Consider the following 14,736-nt stretch of genomic DNA (forward strand, 5'->3'; position numbering starts at 1 on the left):
CACCACCAGGGAATAACCGGGAAATCGCAACCCCACCCTCCCATGAACTGCGAAAAGCATTGCGGTAGTATTTAGAAGACATCCATGGCTCCCACAACAGGGTACAGCTAGCTCTCCAGCTATGGGGGGACTTTGATCAAATCCTCCAGGCCACAAGGGCCCTTATAAAGGAGGGTAGAGGGAAAGGAAGGCACGGTGCTACTGTCTACGGGCGGGCCCGCGGCTTCCATAATGATTTACTCACTTACGGGATGGGTCATGGATTGTTGCGCGACTGCCAGGGGCCGCGAACACCCCCACCAACAAGGAACCTCCACCCCCGCTGCCCTCCGCATGACTCCTCTCATTATTGCAACTTTGAATACCAGGGTATGTAGGATGGCTCTCCACAGGTCCCAGGTGCTCTCTTACCTTCAGGAAGGGGGATACTCTGTGGTTTTCCTGCAGGAGACCCATATGGATCCGACCGCTGAGGACAGCTGGCGGCTGGAATGGGGGGACGGGGTCTACTTTAGCCACTTCACGATTCGGCAAGCTGGAGTGGCGACCCTTTTCTCCCCCAACCTATGGCCCGACATGCTAGGGGTCACTGAGGCCGTGCCGGGTCACCTGCTGCATCTCCAAGTCCATATGGAGGGGCTCGTGGTCAACCTCGTTAACATCTATGCCCCGACAACGAGCCCGAAGCGGCCGCAATTCTATCAGCAGGTGTCCGACTTCCTCGGCACCCTAGATACTCACGAGTGCCTAGTTCTGGGAGGGGACTTTAACATCACCCTCTAGGAGTAGGACCGCTCAGGGGCTGAGCTGAGCCTGGCCGCCGTGAACATTCTCTGAGAAATAGTCGAACATCACTCCCTACTGGACGTCTGGCGTGACCACCACCCAGATGACACTTCCACGTTCACCTTTGTCCGGGTGGAGGCGCATCGGTCACACCACTCTCGGTTGGACCGTATTTATTTATCCCGTTTCCATCTTTCACAAGCCCACTCCTCCAGCATTCGGCTGACCCCATTTTCTGACCATCATCTAGCCACCATAACAGCCTCCCTCTGTGCAGAGAGGCCGGGGCCAGCCTACTGGCATTTTAACAACAGCCTGTTGGAGGATGAGGGCTTCGTGACATCCTTCCAGGAATTCTGGCTGGCCTGGCTAGGGCAGTGGCATGCCTTTAGCTTGACATGGCAATGGTGGGACCTGGGGAAAGTGCGCGCCAAGCTCTTATGCCGTGACTACACCCGGGGCACCAGCCGACGGAGAAATGCAGTGATAGAGCAGTTGGAACGGGAGGTCTTAGAGATGGAGAGGCATCTGACTGCCAGCCCCGAGGACCCGTTCCTCTGCGGAGCATGCCGGGAGAAGCAGGAGGAGCTCCAGGCCCCCGAGGACCATCGGGCCCGAGGTATCTTTGTTCGATCCCGCATCCGACTCCTTCAGGACATGGATCGCGGCTCCCATTTCTTCTACGCCCTGGAGAAAACGAGGGGGGCCAAGAAACATGTCACCTGCCTTCTAGCAGAAGATGGCACCCCCCTCACGGATCCGGTGGAGATATGTGCGAGGGCCCGTGACTTCTACACAATCCTTTTCTCCCTGGACCCGACCGATCCTGGCGCTTGCAGGGTGCTCTGGGAGGAACTCCCCACGGTCTGCGTGGGTGACCGAGACCGACTAGAGCTGCCTCTCACCCTGGCCAAGTTCTCGGAAGCCCTCCATCGCATGCCCACCAATAAATCTCTGGGCAAGGACGGGCTGACCGTGGAGTTCTACCACGCATTCTGGGACATCCTTGGCCCAGACCTAGCCACTGTCTGGGCCGAGTCTTGGCAGGGCGGGGTCCTCCCTCTTTCGTGCAGGTGAGCGGTGCTCACCTTGTTTCCAAGAAAGGGGGACCTCCGCGATTTACGAAATTGGCGTCCCATCTTGCTCCTTAGCACGGACTACAAAATCATAGTGAAAGCAATCTTTCTGCTGCTAGTGTCCGTGATGGCGGACGTGATCCACCCAGACCAGACCTATACTGTCCCGGGCCGCAGCATTTTTGACAACCTATTTCTAGTCCAAGACCTTTTGGAACTCGGGCGTAGAGACGGTCTGTCGTTCGCCCTCCTGTCTCTTGATCAGGAGAAGGCATTCAAAAGAGTGGACCATGGGTACCTCCTGGGCACTCTGCAGGCATTTGGATTCGGACCTCAGTTTGTGAGTTTTCTCCAGGTGCTGTACGCTTCCGCGGAGTGTCTGGTTAGGCTCAACTGGACCCTGACCGAACCGGTCAGCTTCAGGTGAGGAGTACGGCAGGGATGCCTCCTCTCGGGCCAGCTGTATGCTCTGGCGATTGAGCCCTTCCTCTGTCTCCTCAGAAGGAGGTTGACAGGGTTGGTGCTGCGGGAGCCGGCGCTGCGGCTGGTACTGTCGGCGTACGCCCATGACATGCTCCTCGTGGTCTAGGAACCGGGCATCTTGGCGCGGGTGGAGGCTTGCCGGGCCATCTATTTGGCAGCCTCCTCCGCCAGAGTCAACTGGGTCAAGAGCTCTGGCTTGGCGGTGGGGGACTGGCGGCAGGTGAACTCCCTCCCACCCGCGCTTCAGACCATCCAGTGGAGTGCGGGTCCACTGCTCTACTTAGGCATTTACCTTTCTGCCACACACCCTTCCCTGCCGGAGAACTGGCAAAATTTAGAAGGCGGGGTGATAGAGCGGCTCCGGAAATGGATGAGGCTACTCCAATGTCTCTCCCTCCAACGGAGAGCACTGGTGCTTAACCAACTAGTCCTGTCCATGCTCTGGTACCGGCTCAACACCCTGGTCCTGGCCCCGCGTTTCCTGACCAACCTCCGGACATTGATTCTAGAGTTCTTTTGGTCAGGAATGCACTGGGCCCCGTTGGGGTTCTTCATCTTCCCCTGAAGGAAGGACGGCAGGGCCTGAAGTGTCTGCACACTCGGGTCCATGTCTTCCGCCTCCAGGCCCTGCAGAGGCTCCTTTATAGTGCAAGTAGTTCGACGTGGAGCATATTGGCGCACGCGTTCCTGCGCCGCTTCCAAGGCCTCCGATACGATTGGCAGCTCTTTTGTGTTTGTCCGAGAGGTTTTCCGCGAGACCTCTCTGGGCTGCCGGTCTTCTACCAGGATCTCCTCCGGACCTGGAAACTATTTTCAACGACCAGGTCCGTGGCGGCCACCGTGGGAGCAGATCTCCTCGCTGAGCCCCTGCTACACAACCCCCAGGTCTGTGTGCAGGTGGCGGAGTCCCGCTCGGTGCTCCAGAGTTTGGTCCTGGCGGAAGTCACAAGAGTCGGAGACCTCCTGGACTACGACTAGGGAGACTGGCTGGATTCCCTGACGCTCGCTCGGCGCATGGGTCTCTCCAGACCTTGTACCCCTGAAGTACTGAAGGTGCGTACTTTATGAGGTGAAGGCCACCTTGATGCCCTCTGCTCGGGCTTATCTCAACTGAGCCCTGCGCTAGGGCACACCCCGCCCACCCTCTACCCCAGGCCCGCCGGACCTTTCAATTGGGCACCTACCCCGTAGATCCCAACAAACCCCTCACCCTTTCACTGCGAGCTGGCTGCATGAACTGCAGCCGGTCAGCTTCCAAATCGTGCCACGGAAATATCTATACACACTTATGCTTCACACCCTTCACACCCACACCCTGGTGTCCCGCCCCGATACAAAGTGGCGGGACCTCCTGCCACCTTTGGAGGGTGAGCAGCCCAAGTGGGCCAGCCTGTATTCCACCTTGGTCCCGAGGCCCGTCGGGGAAATTAGTTGGTGGCTCCTTCATGGAGCTGTGAGCACGGGCGTGTTTTTGACACGGTTCACCCACATCCCGGATACTTGCCCTTTTTGCAACATGAGGGAAACCCTGGTGCACATATATTTAGAGTGTGCCAGGCTGCAGCCCCTTTTCCAGCTCCTCACGAATATTTTATTACGCTTTTGGCTACACTTTTCCGGTTCCCTCTGTCTGACCCTTTGATTGAGGGAAAGAGCGAGAGACCCCAGCCCCAGCCGTTGCCACTGTGGATACCATCATCACTGTCACCTAGGAGGGGTCCTATCACAAGTGGTGTACGTCCCCCGCACCCCCAAACCGCCCACCCCGCAGCCGTGCCCATCTTGTCTGGGACTCTCAGGAGAGGAATAATTGGTGACACTGGGCGTGGCACTAGGTAACTCGAGGGGTGGAAGACCATGAGTGTCGAGGAAGCCCCCCCCCGCTCTAGGCCACCAGGTAACTCTGGAGGGTAGGAGACCACAAGTGTTGAGGAAGCCCTCCCGCTCTGGGCCTAGGCTAGCCTGAACACTTCTCCCTCCTGAAGGCTGCTGTGTTATACCTTGTGTTTGCTTTTGTTTTGTTGCATAGTTATCCTTTTTAACTGATTCTTTGTAAGTGTTACACAAATAAAATTCTTTTCTGCTTCAAAAAAAAATTACTCTCCTGTAGCCATCTGGCCCGACCCTGTCACACAGTATAAAGGTGACTTATACAGTTATAGTTTATTCTCCTTCCCATATGGTAATAAATTATGCCAATATAAGCACAGTTATACTGATATAACTTCATCCACACTGTGGGTGGGAGAAGGGGAGGTGGGGAGGGAGGGTGGTTACTGCTTTTACTGTACCAGCATAGTTAAAGGGCTACTACTGTTGCATATAGAGAAGCCCTTTTTTTAAACCAAAGCAATGTTGCATGTATATACTCTTATTTTTAAATGTGGCTTACTTAGGTTAAACTTTTTGGTGTAGGGACCACCTTTTTGTGCTGTGTTTGTACAGTACCTAGCACAACGGAATCCTGGTCCGTGACTGCAGGTGCAACTGCAATGCAAATAAATGCAGTGTTTAACCACAGACTTGCTCTTGTCTAACTAAATTGGTTTAAAAGCAAACCTTCTGCTAAAATGTTGGAAATCTGCATGTAAAGAAGGCATAGGAAGGGGACTTTAAAACTAACAAAATAAAACCTCCCAAATATAATATTGTGTAGCAAAGCAGGTGACAATATTAAAATAAGAATACACTATTTAAAAACATGTTATCTCCCGGTGGAAAATTATTAATCACCGGAGCATGGGCACCCAGTACAGCAGAGGTTGAGGATAATAAGTGCCGTTGAACTGGATGGGCCATTAACAGCAGATACTTAAGCACACTAAGATCATGACTACACTAGAGAGTTAAGTCAACTTAAGTTTTGTCCACAATCATAAGTCTCTTTAATAACATTGGTTGAGCTTGTCCACACAATGCTCCTTGTGTTGGCTGAACACATCCATGGTCATTGCTCTTGCATTGACATAGAGACCATTGTATCATGGGTAGCTATCCCACAGTGCAACTCATCACCTTCTGCCGCTGGCAGCTCTGGGAACAGATTATGGTGCATCATGGAGATGTGCTCGCCATCCCATGATGCAATTCTTTCCATCCCATCATTCCATAGGCTTTCTACTTCATTTTGTGCCATTTTTCAACAGCCCTTGTAAACTGTGTGCCCACCATCTCTGCTTGACAGCATGATCCTGAACTGCTGATCATTCTGGTGACGAATGTTATGAACACAATGCAGCTGGTTCTGCAGTATTTCATGAGCTGTGAAACAGAGTCCTGGTCTACACTAGAGGGAGAGATCGACCACTGAATGTGTCTTTGGCTGATTAAAGGTTGCTGGTGCTGTCTTTTTGGCCACTTAAACCTCAATGAAGAAGGTTCATTGATGGTCAATGCAGCCTGCTGTACTCTGAATAATATTTGCAAATCAAAGGGGGGAAGTTTCCGCAGTGATGGCTGAGGCTGATCAGTTGGCTGCTGATTTTGAGCAGTCAGATACAATGGTAGTTAGAGGGGCACAGTAAAATCTGTCTGTATGTGATGCATTCGGCCAGGCAACATTTGCTTACCACCAAGAATTACCCCTATAGTGATTGCTTCTCAAGTGTTAATTGCAAGAAGCAAATATTCCTACCTAAAGCCACTGTGATTCAATGTTAGGATTGAGTGATGTATGTATGCCACAAATAAAGGCTCATTTTATTTCAAAGATTCAAATTGAACAATGGGATAAAACACAAACTTTTGGACAAACCGGGGATATGAAAATGAAGAACAGTCTCATGGTTAGGGCTTTCACAGGTGGGTGTAATTCCAGTTTTCATTGGAAACCAGTCCCCAGGCATGGGGGACGAGGTACTGTGAGTAACAGGGAACATGTGATGAATGTGGTGAGGGAGTTTGGGGAGGGCATAAACCCGGATTTCTGTAGTGGCTGGAGGGGGAGTTGGCCAGGGATTTACTCTGATTGCAGACTAATGAGGGCCTTCAGTATCTCTGTCCAGTCCACCTGGAGCTTTATCCTCTGCTCCTGCTCCTGTTGTATTTCCTTTCTATCCAGCCTCAGTCTTTCATTAATTGTCTCCCTCCACACTCTTGTTTCGCTATGTGCTGCATCTGTTGACTGCAGCACTTCTCTAAACATATCCTCCTTACTCCTCCTGGGTCACCACCTCATGTGACAGAGGTGCTATGCCAGTGTGGAAGAAAGTGTTGCTCTCAAGGGCATTGTGACAGGGTGCTGGGAAAGAACTTCTGACTCATCCCTCTGTCACGGCAGCTCCCATTAAGGAAGTAAATTGGAGCTGGCTAGAGAAAAATTGCACCTAACTGGTGAATGGAAGACAGCTGCCTGCCCAGTTAGCCTGGGGCTATAGAAAAGCCTGGGAGGAAGGAAGCCAGGAGAAGGGAGTGAGGAAGCAGAAGTCAAGTGATAGCTCTTCCCTCCTGAGTGCAGACACTAAAACCCAAGCTGTGTTTGGTGAAAAGGTGGTGGGAGCACACCTATAAATAAAGGGCACCAGTTGTTATTGATCCCCCAGGTCTCCAAGTGACTTTGTTAGCACAGCAGGGGCAGGATCCAAGAGGGCCCTGCAGTGACCCTGCTACAGGAACTTCTGCAGAAGACAAAGAAACAATGAAGGGAGATAGTATTGTAAGTGTACTCATGGCCATGAATCACAAAAGTTACATACACACCTCTTTCTTACTGTTCCTCGGCTAGCACACAAGTTGCCACAGGTCCCAATTATGGTGAGTTCGTGGGGAGGGCATGGGCAAGGGGGAAAGGATAAGAAGGGACAAAGGGTGGCTTTTAAAGGGGGTTACTAAAAGTGGCTAGGGAGCCTATTCTGAATATTGGCAAAGGCTAGGGTAATCTAAACTGATATCTCACTTCTAAAGATGCAAAGGTGAATCTCCTGCATGTGTGTGGCTAGAGACTGGCTCCAATTTGTGCCACTCTGGTCCCTACAGAAATAACTGCCAGGTGGCATGGCAAAGATTCCCATAGTGAGGGGGAGAAACAAGGCATCTTGCCCAAGGAACCTTTGGAAGAGGATTGCAGAATACCTACAGGAAAGTTTCCTACACATCACTATGAAGGATTCCAGATACATCCCTGTGTACATAGCAAACTTTTCCACCGTGACCCCACTGTGTAGATGGACAGGCTCTGTGGTTAATTAAGTACATGAGAGCTCAATCTCCTCTCACTGTGCAGTATCAAAGCAAAATGGGCACTTACTGGAGATCCCCTCTCCTGCATCCTGTGCACCACAGCCAGAGTCCTGGATCTGACTAGATCCCTCAGGAGTGGAAAAGAGGTCCTGACTCACCGGGCAACCGGACAACCCTGCCGTGTACTCCACATCTTCCTCCATCTCCACCTCCTCATCCATCACTTCCTCATCAGGGGTGAGTCTGCTAGCCGCTGCCTCCAGTCCCCTGAAGTATCCATTGGCCTCTTGACGGTGGAGGTGGCGTCGCCACAGAGGATGGTGTGAAGCTTCTTATACAAGTGACATGTCTTCGGTGCCACACCAGAGCAAGGATTGGCCTAGCCTTCTGGTACACCTGCCTCAGCTCTTTCATTTTAACATGACACTCCTGGGTGTCCCTTTCATGCCCCTTCTCCAGCATGTGACTAGCAATTAGCCCACAGGTATCAAAATTGCTATGGCTGGTGCAAAGCTGCAACTGCACAGCCTCCTCTCCCCATATGCTTAGCAGATCCAACAGCTCTGGTGTGCTCCACGTGGGAGCACATCTGCTACATAAAGACAGCATGGTCAGCTGAGAAGTTGGAATTTCAAACAGGAAGAGGAATTTCAAACATTTCCAGGCCTTTACATCATAGAATCACAGAAGATTAGGGTTGGAAGAGACCTCAGGAGGTCATTTAGTCCTACCCCCTGCTCAAAACAGAACCAACCCCAACTAAATCATCCCAGTCAGGGCTTTGTCAAGCTGGGCCTTAAAAACCTCTAAGGATAGAGATTCCACCACCTCCTTAGGTAACCTATTCCAGTGCTTCACCACCCTCCTAGTGAAAGTGTTTTCCCTAATATCCAACTTAGATGTCCCCCACTGCAACTTTAGACCATTGCTCCTTCTGTCATCTGCCACCAATGAGAACAGCCTAGCTCCATCCTGTTTGAAAAAGTAGCATAGCTGGGGGTGGGGGGCAGCAGCTGCTCTCTCACTGAGCAGAAGTGTCGCCTTTTTAATTTTTTGGCCCCTTTTAATTTTTACTCACTTGGCGGCGGTCCAGGTCTTCGACGGTGGGTCAGGCGGCACTCCGGTTCCTCAGCGGCACTTCAGTGTCGGGTCCTTCGCTCGCTCTAGTCTTTGGTGGCATCTCGGTGGCAGGGCATCCTTCAGTGCTGCCAAAGACCACAGCGAGTGAAGGACCTAGATTGCCGCCTGACCCGCTGCCGAAGACCCGGACCGCCGCCAGGTGAGTACAAGCAGGTGACCCCTTTTTTTATCTCTGCTCCCCCTGTTTTCTCCACCTGGCTACACCACTAATTTGGAACCCCCTTGAAGTAGTTGAAGGCTGCTATCAAATCCCCCCTCGCTCTTCTCTTCTGCAGTCTAAATAAGCCCAGTTCCTCAGCCTCTCCTCATAAATCATGTGCTCCAGCTCTCTAATCATTTTCATTGCCCTCTGCTGGACTATCTCCAATTTGTCCACATCCTTTCTGTAGTGGGGGGCCCAAAACTGGATGCTATACTCCAGATGTGGCCTCACCAGTGACAAATTGAGGGGAATAATCACTTCCCTCGATCCCCCCCCTTTTTTTCCCCTGTAAAGCAGTCAAGCCATTGGTTCTATGTTGACAATTTTTTTCAGTCAATTTAGAAAATTGTTGTCTTTATATTTATGAGGGTATTGGACAGAAGTACCAGGCCATAGAAACATTTGTTGTAAGAAAAAAGTATTTCTCTGTTTCTACCTGCAAACTTCCTTGCCTCCCCACAACTTACACCAGATCTATACTACAGACTTGCTTTGGCTCTTCTGCACTGATGCAGCTGCACCACTGTAGCGCTTCTGGTGAAAACACTCTAAGGTGACGGGAGAGAGCTCTCTTGTTGGCTTAATAACTCCACTTCTGTGAGAGGTGACACCTATGTTGGCGGCAGAAGTTCTCTCACCAACATAGCGCTGTCTACACGGGGAGTTAAGATCTGTATAAGTACGTCACTCAGGAGTGTGAATTTTTCATACCCCTGAGCGACATAGTTATATCAAAGTAATTCTGTAGTGTAGACCTCGCCTTAGAGAAGGGGAAAAAATCTCTCCCTCTTGGAATGCTGTTCACCACCTCTCTTTCCAGGGCACATGATCAGCTGAAAAGATGGTATGAGCTATCACACCAACTCACCTGGTAGTTCAGGACCTTACAAATGGTTAAGGTGAGATCCAGAATGTAGTGGCAAAATATATCTTCTGACAGGCATGAAATTCACTCATGAGTGTTTATCCTTCCTTATGGCTTTGGGCCAGTAAAGTTCACAAGACCTGGACATTTGACTGGATGTGTGAAATTACACAAAATAGTTTCTCTTTATGAAATTTCATAAAGTCAGAATACAACAGTTTGATCAATTCCACTCTAATTCGTATCCTTTTGGGAAGGTCAGGCCATCTGGACCTTTTTCAACCAAAAGTACCTGTTTCGCCATCTCTGTCCCCTCCCACCCCACTTTTTCTGCAGTGTAAGATTAAGAGATTTCTGTATATCTCATTTGTTTTATATCCATTCCCAAAATCTTGATCTTGGGACAATACTATCTGCACTTCCTTTTTGCCTTATCTTGGGGCCGCCTCTGGACAAGGGAGAATAATTGGTTACTGCACTTTTGAACACTCAGGAATAAGATTCTTAGAGAAGGATAGCTACACAGGTTGCAGTTTTGATATCTCCCGCCACACCTTTTCTTCCCCTAATATTTTCCATTCTCATTAATGTAGTAACTTTCCAATTGTGACAAGTAGTTCAAGTGATTTGCTGTATTTAGAGAAAACTAGAGCTTCATAAATATTGACTAGTGCTATTATTTCCATAAGTGCTGCACCCTAATGCTAAGTCCTTGTGTCAAAATTCACATTAAGTGGCAGAGAGATCTTTCTGAGCATCCATGTTACGTTCGTTTGAATTTTTATTGCAGCTTTAGAGTCACACCCGATTTTTAAACAGTTAAAAAAATTAAACGTATTCAAACTGAAGTTAGCAGTGGAAGAACAGGAGAACTTTTTTTTAGTTTTTAGTTTTTGTAACCTATAATGCCATGTAGATTTTCTGCTTTACAGTGCTTCACGAAGCTTGGCTAGTTTCAATGCAGTGCTCATCATGATTTAGCTATTCAAACAGCAAGAATCACATGTGAAGCCCTATTAAATGTGTAAAATGAGATTAAACTAAATTCTTAGTTCTCAAAGTGACAATGAAGCATACAATTTCCCTTAATACATTCAGAATCTCTGGTGATTGGGGCAGTACAAAAGCCTAGATTGATTCCAGGAGCTTTCAGAAGTGCTTACCTTGCTAACTCTGGCCAAACTGAAGTCAGTGGCAACATTGAGCATTGTTGAAAATGCCACCTCGATGTTGAAAGTGGTCCACAAGCAGGGCACTGCTAAATGTGGCAAATGTGTGAGATGTCTTCCTGACTACATCTGATTAAACTCTCCTTACATGCTGTGGGGGAAATCCTGGCCCCATTGATGTCTAAAGGAGTTCTGCCATTGACTTCAATGGAGACAGAATTTCACTCTGTGTCACAATGGAGTAATTACTACAATCTTTCTTGGCTAAAAGACATAGGCTGGGATTATTGAGCTGTTTCCCTGAAAGCTCCGAAAGCAGATATTAGTAGATAAAAGCAGTTATACTAGAGAGGCAGAAGCTTTGGTTAAATCAACAAGAAAAAATCAGAGAGGAAGAAGATTACTATACAACTGCTGTCTTCCTTTCCTGTTATTACATTGTACTTGTTTATAGTAGATGGAAGTACACAGATGTAGTAAAAGCCTATTTACTTTCATTTGGTGACAGTAAAACCATTCTCTAAAACTGCATGCAAGTTTCACCTTTCACTGCACAATGTTTTCAAAAAGTGTCCTATGGAAGCCACTTTGAACAGTTATGGGGTCCTTTGATTTCTGAGTATAAAAAAATGCTGTAATTGAAAACAGTAACAAAACCATACCTTGGTTAAAAAATGTAGGTGGGTGTTGTGAGATTCATTTTTGATTGAAATGTCCACCATTCTATCGCTATAGTGTGGCACTAATCAACAATCAGAGATGATGATGAGACAATAGAAAGTAACACAGAGCAACAACTACAGCAGCCCTGTCATCATCTACTGCAGCTGCTTCTCTGCCTTCTGTGCAACCAAGTCACTTGCCAAGTCACTTGCCAAGTCACTTGCCATAACTGGGATGAGGTGTGTAGGCAGGCCTAACTTGTGCTATATGCAGTCATAATCATACTTGCTACTGCTCATCATTCAGCTATCCACAGGCCTGATTCATGCTACAAATTTCCAGGGTGTCATCAACGACAAAGGCATGCCCAGGTGTCTCAGCCAAGTGAAAAACTCATCGATGGCACCAGTGTGGCTACTAAGCGGGCTTTTCTCTATGTTATACTTTCCAGTTGTGCCCGGAACTCTGAAATTGAAAGTGTGACTGACTAATCCTGGAATTACCACCACTGTCTTTGACTATCCTGTAGCTTTCCCCAATATGTCACACAGTATAAGGACTTCCTGCATGTTGTGATGTGAAAAGGCTATTCTTATTCATTTACAATGGGTATATTGTGACTTTGCCACAAACCTTGAGTAAGGTGCGGCATGGGCTTCACTGGCCCCAGGAAGCGGATCAGGGACCACACTGTGACTCAGAGAGGGAGAGAGAGCGATATTAATTTCTCTCTCATATATGTATACACACTTATGGTAGCACTCTTAGGTCACAATTGGAATAGGCACTGTGCAAACAAACTTTCATAGTCCTCACCCAGAAAGAGTTTATAATATGATTAAGAAAAGATGCAACTAGTAAATAGAACAAGCAGTTGGACTGAAGTGGGGAGGAGGGATAGGATAACAATGACCACGAACAGAGCAGAGAATAGAGGACAGGCAAACAGAAGGAGTTTGCCTGGGAACTGCCTGAGAAGAGCTACACTGAATTCTGCATTAGGGAGGCTGTGTTGTGAGCTGGTGGGGTGAATAGCCAAGTGTCTGTCTCCTGTGAACATTTGTTTGAATGGAGCTAGTTACAGGGACTGTCTGGCCATGTGTTTGTTTGCTTGAAAAGTGTGAATTGGGAGTGCTTTGTTCCAGGCGGGTCTTGAGTGGTTGATTGGAGGGAAGGCTTTCAGTTGGGCCCACTGCTTCGAGCCAGAAGCCTTACAAAAAAGCAGTCAGCTGTGAACTGAGTGAACAAACAGAGGATAGGCAAAAAGAGGACAGGCAAACAGAGGGGGAGTTCGCCTGGTGAGAGTTCCCGCAGAGTGTTTTTTTTTTTTTTTTGTCTTTTAGGCTTCTGTGAGCAGTAAATACAATATCTGAAGAGGCTCTTAGAAGGAATGTGATATAGATAGTGAGCAATCAGCTGTTGTGACCTGCACAGGATGTGCCATGTTTGTCTTTCTCCCAGAGGATAGAAGTGACTTTGTCGGTACGATGTGCAAGCTGGTCTCCATATTGGAAGAGAAGGCTAAAGGACTAGAGACCCCAGTATCAACCCTGTGTTACATCAGATAAAATGAAGATTTTCTGGATAGAAGTCAGTGTTTGGTGCTGCAGGCATAGCATGCTGAACAATCAGAGAGGGCAGTTCAGAATGGGGAAGAAAATTGGCAGCATGTGACCTCAGAAGAAGAAAGGGGAGAACCCATGTACCCCCATGCTGATAGAGGTAAGACGCTGTTTTCAGGCTCTCTGCACAGGTACTATGGCAGAGAATGGTTTGGAAGAGTTATCTGAGGGAAGGGATCAGAGGGATACCCCATCGACCGGAAGGCATGGGACGCATTATACTAGGGATGGGAGTTCCACGACCACTACTCCAAAGAGGAGGAGATGGATGGTGGTGGTTGAGTATTCTCCCGTAGAAAGGATGGAGTCATCCATCTGCCATCCAAACCGGAAAACTCAAGAAGTGTTCTGCTTACCTGGAGCTAGAATTCAGGATGTGATGGAGTGTCTGCCAAGACTGATCAAGCCCTCGGACCGTTACCCCTTCCTGCTTCGCCACATGGGCACCAATGATACTGCCAAGAATGACTTTGAGTGGGTCACTGCAGACTATGTGGCTCTGGGAAGAAAGATAAAGGAGTATGAGGCACAAGTCATGTTCTCATCCATCCTCTCTGTTGAAGGAAATGGCCCAGGAAGGGACCGTTGAATTGTGGAGGTAAACGCATGGTTGCACAGGTGGTGTCGGAGAGAGGGTTGTGGATTCTTTGACCATGGGATGTTGTTCCAGGAAGAAGGATAGCTAGGAAGAGATGGGATCCTCCTAACAAAGAGAGAGGGAAGAGCATCTTCACAGGCAGGCTTGCTAACCTGGTGAGGAGGGCTTTAAACTAGGTTTGCTTGGGGATGGAGAGTTAAGTCCTGAAGTAAATGGGGAATTGGGATACCCAGAGGAAACACAAGGAGGCGGGTGCAACAGGTGCAACTTTCTCCCGATTCATACTGAGAAAGTAAGGCAATCAGCTAGTTATGTTAGGTGCCTGTACACGAACACAAGAAACCTGAGAAACAAACAGGAAGAATTGGAAGTCACGGCACAGTCAAGGAACTATGCTGTGATTGGAATAACAGAGACTTGGTGGGGTGACTCACATGACTGGAGCACTTTCATGGAGGGGTATAAACTGTTCAGGGAGGACAGGAGGGGAGAAAAAGTGGTGGAGTTGCACTGTATGTAAGAGAGCAGTATGATTGCTCAGTGCTCTGGTATGAAACTGGAGAAAAGCCTGTTGAGAGTCTTTGGGTTAAGTTTAGAGGTGAGAGCAACAAAGGTGGTGTCATGGTGGGCATCTGCTATAGACCACCAGACAAGGAGGATGAGGTAGATGAGGCTTTCTTCAGACAACTAACAGAAGTTCCCAGATTGCAGGCCCTCGTTTTCATGGGGGACTTCAATCACCCTGATATCTTCTGGGAGAGAAATATAGCAGTGCACAGACAATCCAGGAAGTTTTGGAGAGTGTTGGACAACTTCCTGGTGCAATTACTGGATGAACCAACTAGGGGCCATGCTCCTCTTGATCTGCTGCTCACAAACAGAGAAGAATTGGTAGGGGAAGTAGAAGTGGCAACCTGGGCAGCAGTGACCATGAGATGGTTCAGTTCAGGATCC

This window comes from Lepidochelys olivacea, assembly GCF_965140295.1.
Source record: "Lepidochelys olivacea isolate rLepOli2 genome assembly, chromosome: 1".
Lineage (NCBI taxonomy): Eukaryota > Metazoa > Chordata > Testudines > Cheloniidae > Lepidochelys > Lepidochelys olivacea.